The sequence below is a fragment of the Bidens hawaiensis genome, unplaced genomic scaffold (assembly GCF_021521415.1).
Source record: "Bidens hawaiensis isolate Kalapana, Puna unplaced genomic scaffold, B.hawaiensis_p1.1 tig00035441_1, whole genome shotgun sequence".
NCBI lineage: Eukaryota > Viridiplantae > Streptophyta > Magnoliopsida > Asterales > Asteraceae > Bidens > Bidens hawaiensis.
In genome coordinates, this window is record NW_027496158.1 from 1 (window position 1) to 16,324 (window position 16,324).

Here is a 16,324-nt window from a genome sequence, read left to right on the forward strand (position 1 = left end):
CGTAACAACCAATTTAGGTAATCCATAAGTGTCGATATTCATCTAAGACTCAAACAACACATAAATGAGTTTTTAATTAGTTCTATGTGCAGATTATTAGTATGTCGGTTCATCTTTATCATCAGTTCATTAATTAACAGTGATTACTAGTTCAAAATCCATCAAAAATGGTATGAATGTGTTCTCTGTTACCTGTAGATTAGAAAAAACACAATTAGAACTTGAATTATGAGAGTTTAATGATTGGAAAAAAATTGGCCGAGTATCTCTTTGTAAAAGCGACGAAATAGTGAAGACAAATGAGATGCCATTCGTCTCCTAGGGTTTATAAAGACCCTTCAATGATTAACACGAATCCTATGTGATTCGTGTGTTTAATCTAATGAATGAGCTCCCTCATATCGTTACTTTAAAATGGTTATTCATTAATATCACACAAATACACAGTCATTCGTTAAAAATTTAACGAATAACCTTGTCAATCGTTAGAGTTAACGAATAAGTTAAATTATCTTGTTCATATCGTTAACACAGTACATGAATGAGATGTTCATTCGTTAACATGTAGTGAAGAGAATGTGTAAACATAACCAATGAGCATATCGTTAGTATTGAACGAATGTCACCCATTCGTTACACTGTAGTAACGAATGATGAATTGCTTTTAACGAATGAAAAGAAATTCCATTCAAATGATTTAATAATCATTAAAACCTAGGTTTTAATGACAATAATACTTTAATATTATTTACGTTAACGATCAATCGTTGATCCTCAAAATTTTAAATTAAGCGGATATACGTTAAAAATTAATACTTTAGCATGATTTAACCTAAGCTATAGGGATGCACATTTTCTTTTCATTTTGAATAATTCGCACGCTTGGTAAATCGAAAACAAAGAAGAAATAAAGTCTTTTTGTATTTTCAATTTTTCAATCAAACACAAACACGAAACAAAATTGTAAATGCAATAAAAGTAAAAGCAATAAAGCAGTATATATTTTTGTGAGTTCGAGCATGGAATCATATTGATTTCTATCGTCTAAGCAACACTTCAATTTCGACCTATTATGCACATAATTCAACGATGATTGTAGATATAATTGTCCTCTTAAACTTTAAACAGACATTTCGTTAACTTTACGATATGATTAAGGTTCAATTAGCGCAATCATATGTGGACCCCACCTATCAGACATAATTTTTATATCTCTTATACAATGAATTTGTTACGTGGACGTTTTTCTCTTTATCTTAAAATTGATTAACTATGACTCATGAAAAAATAAGAAAGTAAAAATAAGCAGAAGGTTAAAATTTTCTCAATTTCGACCTATTATGCACATATTCAACGATGATTGTAGATATAATTGTCCTCTTAAACTTTAAACAGACATTTCGTTAACTTTACGATATGATTAAGGTTCAATTAAGCGCAATCATATGTGGACCCCACCTATCAGACATAATTTTTATATCTCTTATACAATGAATTTGTTACGTGGACGTTTTCTCTTTATCTTAAAATTGATTAACTATGACTCATGAAAAAATAAGAAAGTAAAAATAAAGCAGAAGGTTAAAATTTTCCCTTAAGATCAGTATTACTACACGCAGATAAGGTTCCATTTTAACAAAATAAGAAAGCAAAAATAAGTTGAAGTTGTATAAGGCCTTAACAATTTGGTCAGATAATACCGCATTATCGCGCGGAGAAAGTCCAAGTATTTATATGAAACACCAAGAAAATAAAGCAGAATGTCCAAATCTTAACTCTCAGGTCGGATATGACTATCATGCTATAGAGAATCCAAGATTTGAACAAAATAAAGAAAAAAAATAAAATTGAATTTCTGTGCAAAATGAAATAAGAAAATAAGCTGAATTTCTTAGCAAAATGAACGCATACACACACAGTAATATATAAACATTTTGAATTTCAAATTAGATATAGAACCATGCTTCTAGATGTTATACCCTAGATTCGACATTCTTTATGTTTATATTTTATCATTACCTGTATAGCCTGTCAAGCCTATCTTACATATCATATAGCTAGTCTTACGACAATTTTTAGTCTAATTATTCATGTGCTAGATCCGTTAGGTCAATGTACTATCATTTTCCCTTTATGCTTCAATAACTCATTTTGAGGAGCAATTTTTCAATGTTTTTGGATTTTATCTGTAAAAACTAAAAACACAATATTTTTGTATTTTTCTAGAGCAAATTTTCAATGTTTTTGGATTTTATCTGTACAACTGAAAACACAATATTTTTGTATTTTTCCAGATTTCCCCCCCTAAAACACAAAACATAATAAAAAGAAACAAATGAAAAACTATACAAAATAAATGATTAACCAAGCAATTGAATTTCTGTTAAAGTTTTTAAGCCAGTTATACCAAACAAATATTTAAAACGTGTTTTGTCAAAGGCTTTGGTATAAAGGTTAGCTTTCTGAAAATCATGTGAATTTTATCAATACTTATAAGTTTCTTTTCGATAACAATTACGGATAAAATGGTATCGAATTCCAATGTGTTTCGTTTTAGAATGATGAATTGGATTTTTTGTGATACTTATAGCAACTGAATTATCAATGTAAATAGGAGTAGTAAGAAACTTCAAACCGTAATCCCGCAAGTGTTGCTGGAACCACAAAACCTGTGAGCAGCAACTCGAGGCTGCCACATATTCTGCTTCGGCTGCTGAAGTTGAGACCATTGTCTGCTTCTTACACTGCTAGGAAACAAGCTGGTTTCCCAAAATTGACATCATGCTGTTGTTGACTTGAAGTTGATCTTGCATCCTCCATAATCCGATTCGGTATAAGCAGTCAAATCAAAACTATCATCCTTGGAGTACAATAACCCAATGTCAGGATTAGCCCTCAAAAAGTGCATGATACACTTAACCGCCACCAAATGAGTCACTCAGGGACTCGACTAATACCTGGCATAAAACAAACAGCAAATATAATGTCAGGTCGAGATGCCATTAAGTACATGAGAGAACCAATCATTGCTTGATATAGAGTCGGATCAACAATATCCTCCAATTCATCCGGTGATAAATTGTGACCCACAGGTAGAGGTGTCGAGGGGACTTTTCCGGCAGCTATCTTGAATCGGCTCAAGACAACGTTCACATATTTGGTCTGATGAATGAATATTCCTGAATCAGACTGGTGAACCTGCAACCCCAAGAAGAAGTTCATCTCCCCTATCGAACTCATCTCGAATTTTGTCTGCATTGTTTTCTCGAATTTCTTACACAGTTTGTCGTTCGTCTAGCCAAAAATGATATTATCCACATAAATTTGGACTAGGAGTAGATCGTCACCAATATTCTTGTAGAATAATGTATAATCCACAGTCCTTCGTTTGAAGCCACTATTCAAAACATGGTCAACAAGTGTGCTGTACTAGGCTCTCGGGGCATGGTGTAAACCATATAGAGCCTTGTTTAATCGGTAAACACGCTCGGGATAGTCTGGATCTTCAAAACCGGGAGGTTGCTTCACGTACACCTCCTCGTGTATTTCACCATTCAGAAAAGCAGATTTCACATCCATCTGATATACTTTGAAGTTCTTGAAAGCCGCATAGGCCAAAAAGGTATGTATAGCTTCCAGTCGTGCTACTAGAGCATACACTTCCGAGTAATCTATGCCTTCTTGCTGATTGTAACCAAAGACGACTAATCGTGCCTTATTCAGAACGATCACCCACGATCGTATTTCTTACACTTGTAAACCTATTTAGTAGGTGTCGTTTTCTTGACTCTCTCGGGTTTATCAATTAAATCCTATACACCCAGTCTAACGAACTGTTGCAGCTCCTCCTATATTGCTTCAACCCAAGACGATTCCTTCAGTGCCATTGAAACACTAGTATGTTCTATCTGAGATAGAAAGCAGGTGTATTTGGCGATGTTGAGAATACCCATTGCATGCATATCCGCATAAGCACACACCACGACATCCTCAATTACATTAACACCAGCAGATACATTATCATCATCACATACATTAGCGATCTGATGCCTCTTTTTCACCACGTCGTTTACATTATCGATAATCCGTTCATGCGGATGATATGCATGAACCCTTAACAAAGGATTTGCAGGAACCGAGGCATTATCACCAAGATTGGTAATGTTCTTCACAGCTGAGTCTAAAGAGACTGTTTGTGACGAATCTTCAACTTGAATATCCTCGGGAACGCCTTGAGAATCATCCAAAGGTATAGAAGACGAGTCAACAAATTCAGCATCATCTAAAGATCCCGAAACATCTTCCGATGTTTCCGGTTGAACAAGTACATCGGGTGCTTCACAATTAGAAGAACTTGGTTTGGAAAAGAATTGATCTTCCAAATATGCACGAACAAAGTCTTCAGTTGTACCTCAACCAATGGAACAAAAGAATTAAATAAAGAATCGTAGTCAAACATCCAATCGGGCCCTTTGCTTATAGGAGATGTGGTGTAACTTTAACAATGGACGCGATACCACTCTTCCACACAACCCGAAGAAATATTAAACACTCGTTTCTTGGGTGAAGCGTACCCAAGAAAATAACCGTCGAATGCTTTTTCTTCAAATTTTCCAGCATCTTTCTTCAATATCGTGCACGGGCTTCCAAATGGTTCCAAATACTTTACATTCATTTTTCGGTTATTAAGAAGCTCGTAGCTCGTCTTTTTTGAGCTTCTTAACCGTTAGAACTCTGTTCGGGGTATAACACACGGTGTTCACAGCCACATTTCAAAACTGAACAGGAAGCTTTGAATCCGCTAACATCGTTCTAGGCACTTCGATTAACGTCCGATTCTTTCGTTCCGAAACATCGTTTTGTTGCGGTACATATGGAGCACTATATTCTTGATGTATTCCCCGTTGAATACAAAAGATATCAAGCACGTTGTTCTTGAATTTCATACCGTTATGTAACATCCCAAGTTTCATGAGGTATTTAAAATAATCGAGTTTAAGTAAATTATAGAGGATAAATGTAATTAACTAAAGTATGAGGGGATTAAGTGTCATTAGATGAAAATTTAAATATGAAACCCTACCCACTTCTTATAAATATAGCCACCATCCCATTTTATAACAATCTTCACATCTGGCCTCCCTCCTTACCAAAATCCCGTTTTTGTGAGAGCTATCCGCAAAGATCCGACGATTCCCGGGGATCTAACCGTCAGATCGGTCTCAAATTTTAACTGAGTGTTCATAACATATTAATGAATATTCCCACTGATCAGATCTTCGATCAGATGTCGAGAAGTCCAGTTTTGATTAGCAAAACCGTAATAGTGAAAAATAAAGTTTTCCGGCAACAGTTTGGGTTTTCTGGCAGCGGTGGCGGTGGATTCCGGCAGCGGTGGCGTTGGATTCCGGCAGCGGCAGCAAGCAGCGGGTGGTAGAGCTCGGTGACCCGGTCGCGTGGCCGATTGAATCACTCAATTCTGAGTTCGTTTGATATGGTTTTGGGCTATTCAAGTGATTTCCAACATAAACCTCAAAGGTATGTTTTTATTAAAAAGGCTTACTTTTCGTGTACGGATTTGCATGAAACTTGGTAGGATGATAGACCGGGACACGATTAGTGATAAAGTAATGAAATTGTTAGTAAATGGGTTAGTTGGTTCGGTTCGGGTAAAATGAGTAACATTCGGTTTGTTAAAAGGACGGGTAAACGAAGTCGGTTTTGCACGAAATTTGAAGAGAAAGTAAATCGGGTATTAAGTAAGGAACTCGGAGGAATATGGCTTTAAAATTGTTTTCATGAGAATTGTTTTCATGAGAATGGTTTCCATGAGAATAGTTTTCATGAAAATGGTTTCCATGAGAATAGTTTTCATGAAATGGTTTCCATGAGAATAGTTTCCATGAGAATGACTTCCATGAGAATGGTTTCCATGAGAATAGTTTCCATGAGAATGGTTTCCATGCGAATAGTTTCCATGAGAATGGTTTCCATGATAATAGTTTTCATGAGAATGGTTTCGATGCGATTTGTTTTTCCATGCGATGCGATTCATTAGGAACTTCACTAACCTAGAAGAATGACATGGCTAGAAATATTTAATTAATACTACAAATTATTAAACAGATAGACGTGGGCAACTATGGAGAAGTGTTACAATTAACTCCTAGAGGAACAACATCCAGGTGAGTTCCAGCCCCTTTCTCTATGACGTTTTTCGGGGTTGTGTGCATACTCCTATGTTATAGTTAATACTCTTATCTTAAGTGATAAGCGTATGATATGTGTATGATTATATTGAATGTTATTATTATAGAATGTCGTATGAATGCGCGTATATATAATTGTCATATATGCAATTGAAAGATATGTGAAGTATGCACGTATGATAGTAAACGTACGAAATAAACGTATGGATGATGGATAGGACTTGTATGGTTATGCGAAGTAAAAGGGACCAGACCCTAATCATATCTGAGATAGAAGGGACCAGACCTGAATAATATCATAGATAGAGGCAGAAGGGACCAGACCCAATATCTGAGATTGAGGCATGAGGGACCAGACCCTAATAATATCTAAGATTGGAGGGACCAGACCCTAATAATATAAGAGATTGGAAGGACCGGACCCTATTAATATCTGGGATAGAAGGGAGCAGACCCTGCAAATATCTGAGATAGAGGGACCAGACCCTAATAATATCCAAGATAAATAGGATAGTTAATGGTATACCATAGGGAATTATGAAAGAAAGTGTTTCAGCACGTATGTATGTATGTATGTATGTATGTATGTATGTATGTATGTGAAGTATGTATGAAATAAGTAATAGTAAGGAAAGTACAAAATACGTATCTTCGGACACGTATGAGTAAGAATATGAATGTAATGGTATGTTAACTGATTAACTAGAACTCACTCAGCGTAGCTGACTTTTAGTATGCACGCAGGTAAATAGATTAAAGGAGCTGGCTTGAGGATGACACATGGTAGGGACTGGAAGGCTGGCATCTTGAGAAGAAAGATTATGAAACTTTTATGTTATGTTTAAGACAAGTTAACCTTTGTTAAGACAAGATGTGTTGTTTTGTAACATATTGATTGATGTTTTGAGTTGTTCCGCGAAAGTTTTATTTCACTATGATATTTAGAACTGCGTTTATGAGTAAATCCAACATCCAATGTAGGGTGCCGGGGCCTTACAAGTTGGTATCAGAGCTTAAGTTCGAGAGAAGTAAGCATCCTACATGCTTAGACTCGAATAGAGAATGGGACTTAAGGAAGAAAAGAAGGAAGATGCCAGTCCGAGAAAGCCATGTGTCACTCAAGCATGCTCGAGAACGGTTAAGTACATGATTAAGTTCATGTACAGCTTCAAGAATATATGTATATGCATGTTAAATGAAAGTAGAAGAATGTATAAATGCTAGCTTAAATTTCTAGAGAAGAATGTGTGTATGTTAGATTAATTGCTAGAGAAGAAGGTGTGTATGCTAGCTTAATTGCTAGGGATAAGAATGTAGGTTATTTGTATGTTTGCATGATTGAGTAGTAGAAATTAGCACAAGTGAAATCATAAAGGGAAGTATGTAGGACGTGAGGAGTAATGTAAAGAGTTAATTACACTTGGCCACTCTCATTAACTACTTACCTTACAAATCATGTGCTAAATAATTCCGGGAGTGATAACGGTTGTGTTTCCTTAGATAAAAAAAACATTAGGACGGATGTTGCAAAGAGACGAGCACGAGGACGTCGTACTGGATGCTATGGTAGGATACGTGCCAACCAGAAACCTTTTAAAGGAATGTTTGACGTAACGATATTCGAAAGCAGTAGGGTTACAACTGCAGAAAGTAATGAAGAAGGATCACACTTGGAGCTTGTGGTCAAATACATTAAGGGAGTGGCTCAATTGTTTCGCATTTCAATGCCAACAACGCTCGATGAAGCATTAAAGGCTACCCAGATTGGGAATCCAAGTGGAAGCAACATGAAGGAAACTGAGATAAGTCAAATGAAATGAGCTAAACATGTAGTATACCTGCAATAGTTGACTCTGTAAGAGAACTTGTTGGGATCTTAAGTGATGATGCGAATGTTCAGAAAGTGGAGATGATCGAGAATTACAGGTGACGGTCAAGGAATCTTAGTTGAAAAGGCATGAAAGGATGAGCCTACGTGGTGTAGTGAGTGTGAAAGAACACTAGGAAGAATGTAGTTGTGTACCTGAGACTGTAATGAAGAAACCGCTAGCGATGCTTTAGTTAAAATCTCATGAATTATTAAGAATTGTAACATAGAGTTAGAGGGACGTGAGTTCCCTGCAACCTTGTATGTGATGACCTTAGGAGGGTTCGATGTAATAATGGGAAGGAATTAGCTGTCTGAGTTTGAGGCTACGATAGTGTGTAAGAGTAGGTTGATAGGGTTAAAATCTTTGGATGGTGGAACGGTGACGGTTTATGGAGACAAAGAATGTTCAGGGCTTAACGTCATTTCGATGATAAAATCCGAAGGTTTGTTAAGGCGAGGTTGCAGTGCCAACCTGGCTTATGTTGTCAAGGCTACAACCGAGACGAAGGAAATGAAAGATGTTCTTGTAGTGTATGACTACCCAGAAGTGTTCCCTGAGGACTTTCTGGGATTGCCACCGGAAGGCGAGGTAGAATTGCAGAATGAGTTAATACCAGGAGCACAACCCGTCGCGAAAGCGCCGTACGGTCGGGTGCCATCCGAGATGAAAGAGTTAATGTCCCTACTTCAAGAAATCCTCGATAAAGGTTTTATAAGACCGAGTGTTTTTCCAGCGGGGTGCACCGATGATGTTCGTTAAGAAGAAATACGGAAGTATGAGAATGTGTATTGATAACCGCGAGTGGATAAGCTTACGATGAAGTATAAATATCTGCTGCTACGGATTGACGATCTTCTTGATTTGTTACAAGATGCTAGTTGATTCTCCGGAATGGATCCCAAGATTTGGTGATCATCAGTTTAAAGTGAAAGAGGCAGACATCCGTAAGACATCATTTCGGACGCGATTTGGACATACAAGTTTTTTGTGATGCCGTTTAGATTGACGAATTCTCTAGCAGCATTTATGGTTATGATGAATAAGGTATGTCGTCCGATGTTGGACAAATCTGCCGTTGCCTTTATTGACGATAATTTTGATTTATTCAAGGAATAAGTCCGACCATGCTGGACACTTGAGAAAAGTGTTGCAGACATGAAGAAAGAAAAACTGTATGCTAAGTTTCAAAGGGTACCATCTATAGTGATCATAAGAGTTTGAAATACTTCTTTAAGCAGCAAGAACTGAATAGGAGGCAGAGAAGATGGTTAGGATTGATAAAAGGATTTTGATTGTGAAATCAAGTATTATCCTAGTGAGGCTAATGTGGTTGCTGACGCAGTAAGCCGTAAAGGTGAAGAAGTTATCGCGACAATTAAATCATATAAATTAGTTAGCACTTCGGATTTCATGAGCGAGATCCGCGAGACACAGTTAGAAGTTATAAAGGTTGAGAGCAGGATGAAAAGGGATTGAATTTTCTAGTTATACCGAGATTAGGAAGATAATACTCGTGATGTGAAAATCAGATTTGGTCGCCTGGGGATTCCTCGTTATGGAGATCTTCAAGGCCAAATCCTAGATGAGCTCATAAGTCTAGATAATCGGTTTACATCGAGGTTTCTAAAGGAAAGAGATTGATTACAATAAAGGCAGATACTAATGAAAGTGAAACCCGTAACTAGGAGTTCAGTGAAGATGAGTTTATGAAATGTGACAACTGTTGAAGTACAGGATACTTTGCCGATGCATATAGGAATAACCGCAAGTGTTACGAAGGTGGAACCACAGTAACACATCAAGAGGATGCAAGAAACCAAGGACAGAAGATGGAAGAACACGCAAGGAAGGCGTAGACATGGTTTAAACTTATGTTTATTTGAGTTGAGTCTTAGCACGAGTGATTAGTGTTGTGACTAATAATCATGTGATCATGAGAGGGAAGTCATCTAGAATGGTAACGATAAAATTCTATTATAAATGTCCACAAATAAAGGTCCAAACATGCCTAGAAAGGAAGTTGGTTAAGAAAAATAGTTATGATATATCAGGCAAAACTGATATGCAGTAGCAGACAACAATTGGTTCATAGGACAACATGAGACTTGATTAGTCAACCAACGGAAGATGCATCAACATGGACTTCATGATCAAGCTACATTGGAAAGCTACCACTCATGAACCCTATGTGTTAGTAATGAGCTAAAAATGGAAGGAGAATTAAATGGTGATTTAAGAAGTTCACCGTCAAGTTATGTCACGATTGTGCTCAAGGATTGTATGAGGTATTCTATCCTAAGAAATAGACAAAGGGATTTTAGGGAGAAATCCTTAAGGAGAAACTAAAAAGGTGTCCTTTTATGGAATTAATATGTTTTAAGCATATTGCAAATCAGTATAATTGCTAAAGGATGTGATTGGACAGAAGGGTCATTCAGTGCCAAGTGTTGTGATAGTAAGTATAGTGTTTCTATATGAAGGGAAAGCAAGAAAAGCATACTTAAGAAATGATATGGACTTACTAAGTCAGATAAGGAAGTATACCATCGAGGACTTCATGGACAAGCTACCAAAGACTGCTAAAACTCATGAGCATAACTCAATGATTGTGAAACAAAGGATAAACCGGTAAGCCATGAAGCTAAGACAATTCAAGAAAGGATGTGAATACAGGAAGTATTCCTTTTATAAGGACTAAGCAGGTTTCGAGGACGAAACGTCTTATAAGGTGGGTAGACTTGTAACATCCCAAGTTTTATGAGGTATTTAGAAGAAACGAGTTTAAATAAATTATAGAGGATAAATGTAATTATCTAAAGTATGAGGGGATTAAGTGTCATTAGATGAAAAGTTAAATATGAAACCCTACCCCCTTCTTATAAATATAACCACCATCCCATTTTATAACAATCTTCACCTCTAGCCTCCCTCCTTACCAAAATCCCGTTTTTGTGAGAGCTGTCTTCAAAGATCTGACGATTCCCGGAGATCTAACCGTCGGATCAGTCTAAAATTTTAACTGAGTGTTCATAACATAAAAGTGAAGATTCTCACCGATCAGATCTTCAATCAGAGGTCGGGAAGTCTAGTTTTTATCAGCAAAAAGGTAACAGTGAAAAATGAAGTTTTCCGACAGCTGTTTGGGTTTTTCGGCAGTGGTGGCGGTGGATTCCGGCAGAAGAATCAGGCGGCACTGGTAGAGCTCGGCGACCCGGTCGCGTGGCCTCTTGAATCACTCAATTCCAAGTTCGTTTGATATGGTTTTGGGTTATTCGAGTGATTTCGAACATAAACCTCGAAGGTATGTTTTTATTAAAAAAACTTGCTTTTCATGTACGGATTTGCATGAAACTTGGTAGGATGATAGATCGGGACACGATTAGTGATAAAGTAATGAAATTTTTAGTAAATGGATTAGTTGGTTCGGTTCGGGTAAAATGAGTAGCATTCGGTTCATTAAAAGGACAGGTAAACGAAGTCGGTTTTGCACGAAATTTGTAGAGAAAGTAAATCGGGTCTTAAGTAAGGACCTCGGAGGAATATGGCTTTAAAATGGTTTCCATGAGAATTGTTTTCATGAGAATAGTTTTCATGAAAATGGTTTCCATGAGAATAGTTTTCATGAGAATGGTTTCCATGAGAATAGTTTCCATGAGAATGGTTTCGATGCAATTTGTTTTTCCATGCGATGCGATTCGTTAGGAACTTCACTAACCTAAAAGAATGACAGGGTTAGAAATACTTAATTAATACTATAAATTATTAAACAGATAGACGTGGGCAACTATGGAGAAGTGTTACAATTAACTCCGAGAGGAACAACATCCAGATGAGTTCTAGCCCCTTTCTCTATGACGTTTTTCGGGGTTGTGTGCATACTCTCCTATGTGATAGTTAATACTTTTATCTTAAGTGATTACCTTATGATACGAGTATGATTATATTGAATGTTATTATTATAGAATGTCGTATGAATGTGCGTATATATAATTGTCATATATGCAATTGAAAGATATGTGAAGTATGCACGTATGATAGTAAACGTATGAAATAAACGTATGGATGATGGATAGGACTTGTATGGTTGTATGGTTATGCGAAGTAAAAGGGACCAGACCCTAATCATATCTGAGATAGACGGGAACAGACCTAAATAATATCTGAGATAGAGGAAGAAGAAGGGACCAGACCCGAATAATATCTGAGATCGAGGCAGGAGGGACCAGACCCTAATAATATCTGAGATTGGAGGGACTAGAGCCTAATAAAATCTGAGATTGGAGGGACGGGACCCTATTAATATCTGGGATAGAAAGGACCAGACCCTGCAAATATCTGAGATAGAGGGACCAGACCCTAATAATATCCGAGATAGAAGAAGTAGGATAGTTCACGGTATATCATAGGGAATTATGAAAGAAAGTACATAAGCACGTACGTATGTATGTATGTAAAGTTTGTATGAAAGAAGTAATAGTGTGTCAAGTACGAAATACGTATCTTCGGACACGTATGAGTAAGAATATGAATGTAATGTATGTTAACTGATTAACTAGAACTCATTCATCGTAGCTGAATTTTAGTATGCACGTAGGTAAATAGATTAAAGGAGCTGGATTGAGGATGACACATGGTAGGGACTGGAAGGCTGGCATCTTGAGAAGAAAGATTATGAAACTTTTATGTTATGTAAGTTAACCTTTGTTATGACAAGATGTGTTATTTTGTAACATATTGATTGATGTTTTGAGTTGTTCCGCGAAAGTTTTATTTCACTCTGATATTTAGAACTACGTTTATGAGTAAATACAACATCCAATGTAGGGCGCCGGGGCCTTACACGTTATCACTACGAACTTGTTTCACTTTGTGTTTCTAAAGTGATTCGATATTCGTGATAAGATTCTGTATAAAAACCGGTGTTTGGTCTTTTGTACTCATAAATAAGACCCACGAGTACCTCGAGTAATCGTCAGTCACTACCAAACAGTAGATATCACCCGCGATACTCAGGCGATTCAAAGGACCAAACTGGTCCATATGAAGTTGTTCAAGGGGAGTATCTATAGAATTCAGCATTTTACTCGGGGGATACTTCTTTTTCTATTTTCCCTTCTTACAAGCAACACAATAATCGTTTAGCTTGAAGTTCTTGAAGGGCATACCATCCACCAAGTTATTCCCTATCAGATTATTCATTTTGCGAATGTGGATGTGTCCCATACGCCTGTGCCAGAGAATCGTTACTTTAAGTCCCATATCGAAGACATAAATATCAGTCGATCGAGGTGATCTCATGAAAACCATGTCTTTAGGAATCGTGAATCCCGGTTAAAGGATTACACATTCCTTGCTGGTGAACAAGGTAGTATACTTTTTGTCACAAATTTGAGAAACGCGCAGTAAGTTGTGATCTACCTTTTCACAATAATTTACCTTTTCAAACGTAATATTACCATTTGAAACCTCTCCTTCATTAGTAATCATTCCACCCTAGTTACCCGTAAAATCCACATACCCCCTGAATATCTTTAACATTCGTTACAAGATCGAGATTGTCGGTAATATGTCGAGAACATCCACTTTCGAGAATCCATGAACTCTGCACAAAACGTAAAATGATTTGTTCAAAAAGGCAGCCCAAGCCTCAGTCTTGGGCTCTCCCTTTGAAACTTTCGTAGATACATTAAAAACTGATTTCAGCTATTGCGGGACCTGAGAATAAGTCACGGGTTTCTTTGACTTTCTCTTCAAATTCTCATCCCTAATCACTCCTGAATCTGTATTCTTATAAATCGGTTGAACATTCTCAAACGATTTGTTAGATACATTACATTCATCTACTCGAATAACTTTTTGAGGATTAATGTTTGAATACATTATTAACGACTCATCAATTTGTGACTTCAACGGTTGTTGTTATTTCATGTTAACATGAGGAGTTGAATCCTTAGTCACATGTTTAACATTTGATACCCTTTCCCCACACTTTTCGGCGATATGACCATGTTCACCCCATATAAAATATAAACGAGATTCAATGACTTTTTATGGTGAAACATGAGCCATGTGAATAGGCTCAGGTTGAGCAGAAACAACCTTTGGTGTCACAACAGGAACTAAGCATGAAACGATGTTCTTAATTCCCTTTTTATTTTTATAAAATTCAAGATTAGTCGTGTTAGAAACATTTTCCAATCTTGATGATTTTACAAATTTTATAGGCTTAAAAGTGTTTAAATTGTGTTATACTAGGTTTAAATATTTTTGATTTATTGAAAGCATCCTCAAGCTCAATCACCATAGATGTGTCATCATTGAACACACTTTCTATCAATTCCGGTCTTACCAAGCTCAACAGGACTTCTTTGTCAGAAAATACTTTACTCAAACCTTTAAGCTTGTAAACCCATCCTTGATTTAACTTAGATTCTTTTGAAGGATTAATTAATTTCATTAAATCCTCATTAGAAATTTTGGGTTTTTCTTATGTGTTTACTTTAGGAGAATTCTTGGTTTAAGTTTTAGAACAGTTTGAAGATTGTGAACCATAAACCGTATCTTCAAAATCTTTCGGTTCACACAGAATGTGATTTTCAACAGCAATGTTTTGGTTTTTACATATCACATCAGGTTCATCCAGTTCTTCAATCAATCCCTCGATCTCATTTTCGGTAAAGACCGAACTACTGTTAATGTGAATTTTTTCATGAACTTGTTTATTGGAAACAACAGTTTTCACTTTCACCTCAATGTTTTCTTGTTTTTCTAAGACAGTTGATTTAGATTCTGATACAGAATCAAATTCAACCTGTTTGGTTTTAACTATCTCAGGAATACAAGAATAATTATTTTTGAACGGAGGTGGAATTTCAAAAAATACCAAACTAGCTTTCCATTCTCTGATGAGATTTATTGACTTCAATAATCACATTTAGAAGGAATGAAGACTCTCTAAACTTGCTAATTTTCTTTTTCAACTCTAAGATTTCATTCTCATGTTTAGTGACACAAATTCTAAGTTTGAGGATTTCTTGAAAGTGTTGTTCGATAATAACCAATTTACAATTAACTTCTGCTTTCAAATCATGATTGCTCACAGACAAAATTTTGATTTTCAAAGATGACTGATCTAGCGATTTAGATGCTTGTCTATGGCGTTCACAAAGCATAGTAAGTACATTCACTAGTTGATCATTGTGGTGTAAAGCAGAATCAAGTTTGCACTTAAGTTCACTACACTGATAACACTCAGTGTTCACAACAGAGATAATTGTTTCATGACTTTCATTCATGGATACATTAAAACTTGAGTTAGTAGAAACCTCTTCGATCTTTGCCATGCTAGCAAAGGATTCAGTTTGACCAACACATGAGTCTTAGATTCTATCTCTGACTCTGACGATTCTCTCTTGTCACTTAAGTTATCACCACGTGCCTCTAGAAACTTCTCAGTAGTTTCATCCACTTCCATGTTTTCTTGATTACCCAGAAGTTTCTGTGACCAGCCAATTCCATCATTCACAACCAGTGCTTGTGAACTACTAGTCTTCACCTGCTCCCCTTCAGATTTAGTCTTCTTTTCAGATACATTTGAACTTTTGCCTGAGTTTCTGTCTTTAGTTCGGGGACCGGTGTACTCCTTCTTCGGTTTGTCACATTCCTTTGCGAAGTGACCAAATACCTGGCAGTTGTAGCACTTTACCTTATGTTTGTTAAAACTAGTGGGTAGGTCTTTCCTGGTTCGTTGCATGAACCTCTTTACCTTACATACTCTCATAGCCATGTTCCATTTGAGATCCATCAATTCCAAGTCATCCTGGTCTATTTGATCGTAGTCTTCATCTGTCAGTTCACTAGTGGCGATCTTACTTCCGACCAACTGCTCATATGAAGTCATGAATACGCACAAGAAAGCAAATTGCTGTTCTGTTTCCGTCATGTTCACATTTGGTGGTGAACTTGACGAACTAGCACCCATTGGGGATGGCCTAGAGGCCATGAAGCATACATTAGGAATATGATTACCACATTTAATTCCTTTAGCATAATTTTTTGTGTAGAAGGCAGTAATCGACACAGAACTGCTATTGCCACTTGTTGGTAGAGATCCACCATACAAGGTAGGATCTGGCTGTCCTTCAACGAGCTTTGGCATTTAATATCGTACTCACGTTCTTCTAACTTGTTGATGAACTCTTCAGTAGTTAGGTTCTCATTTTTGAAGTAGCCATTTTCTTTCAG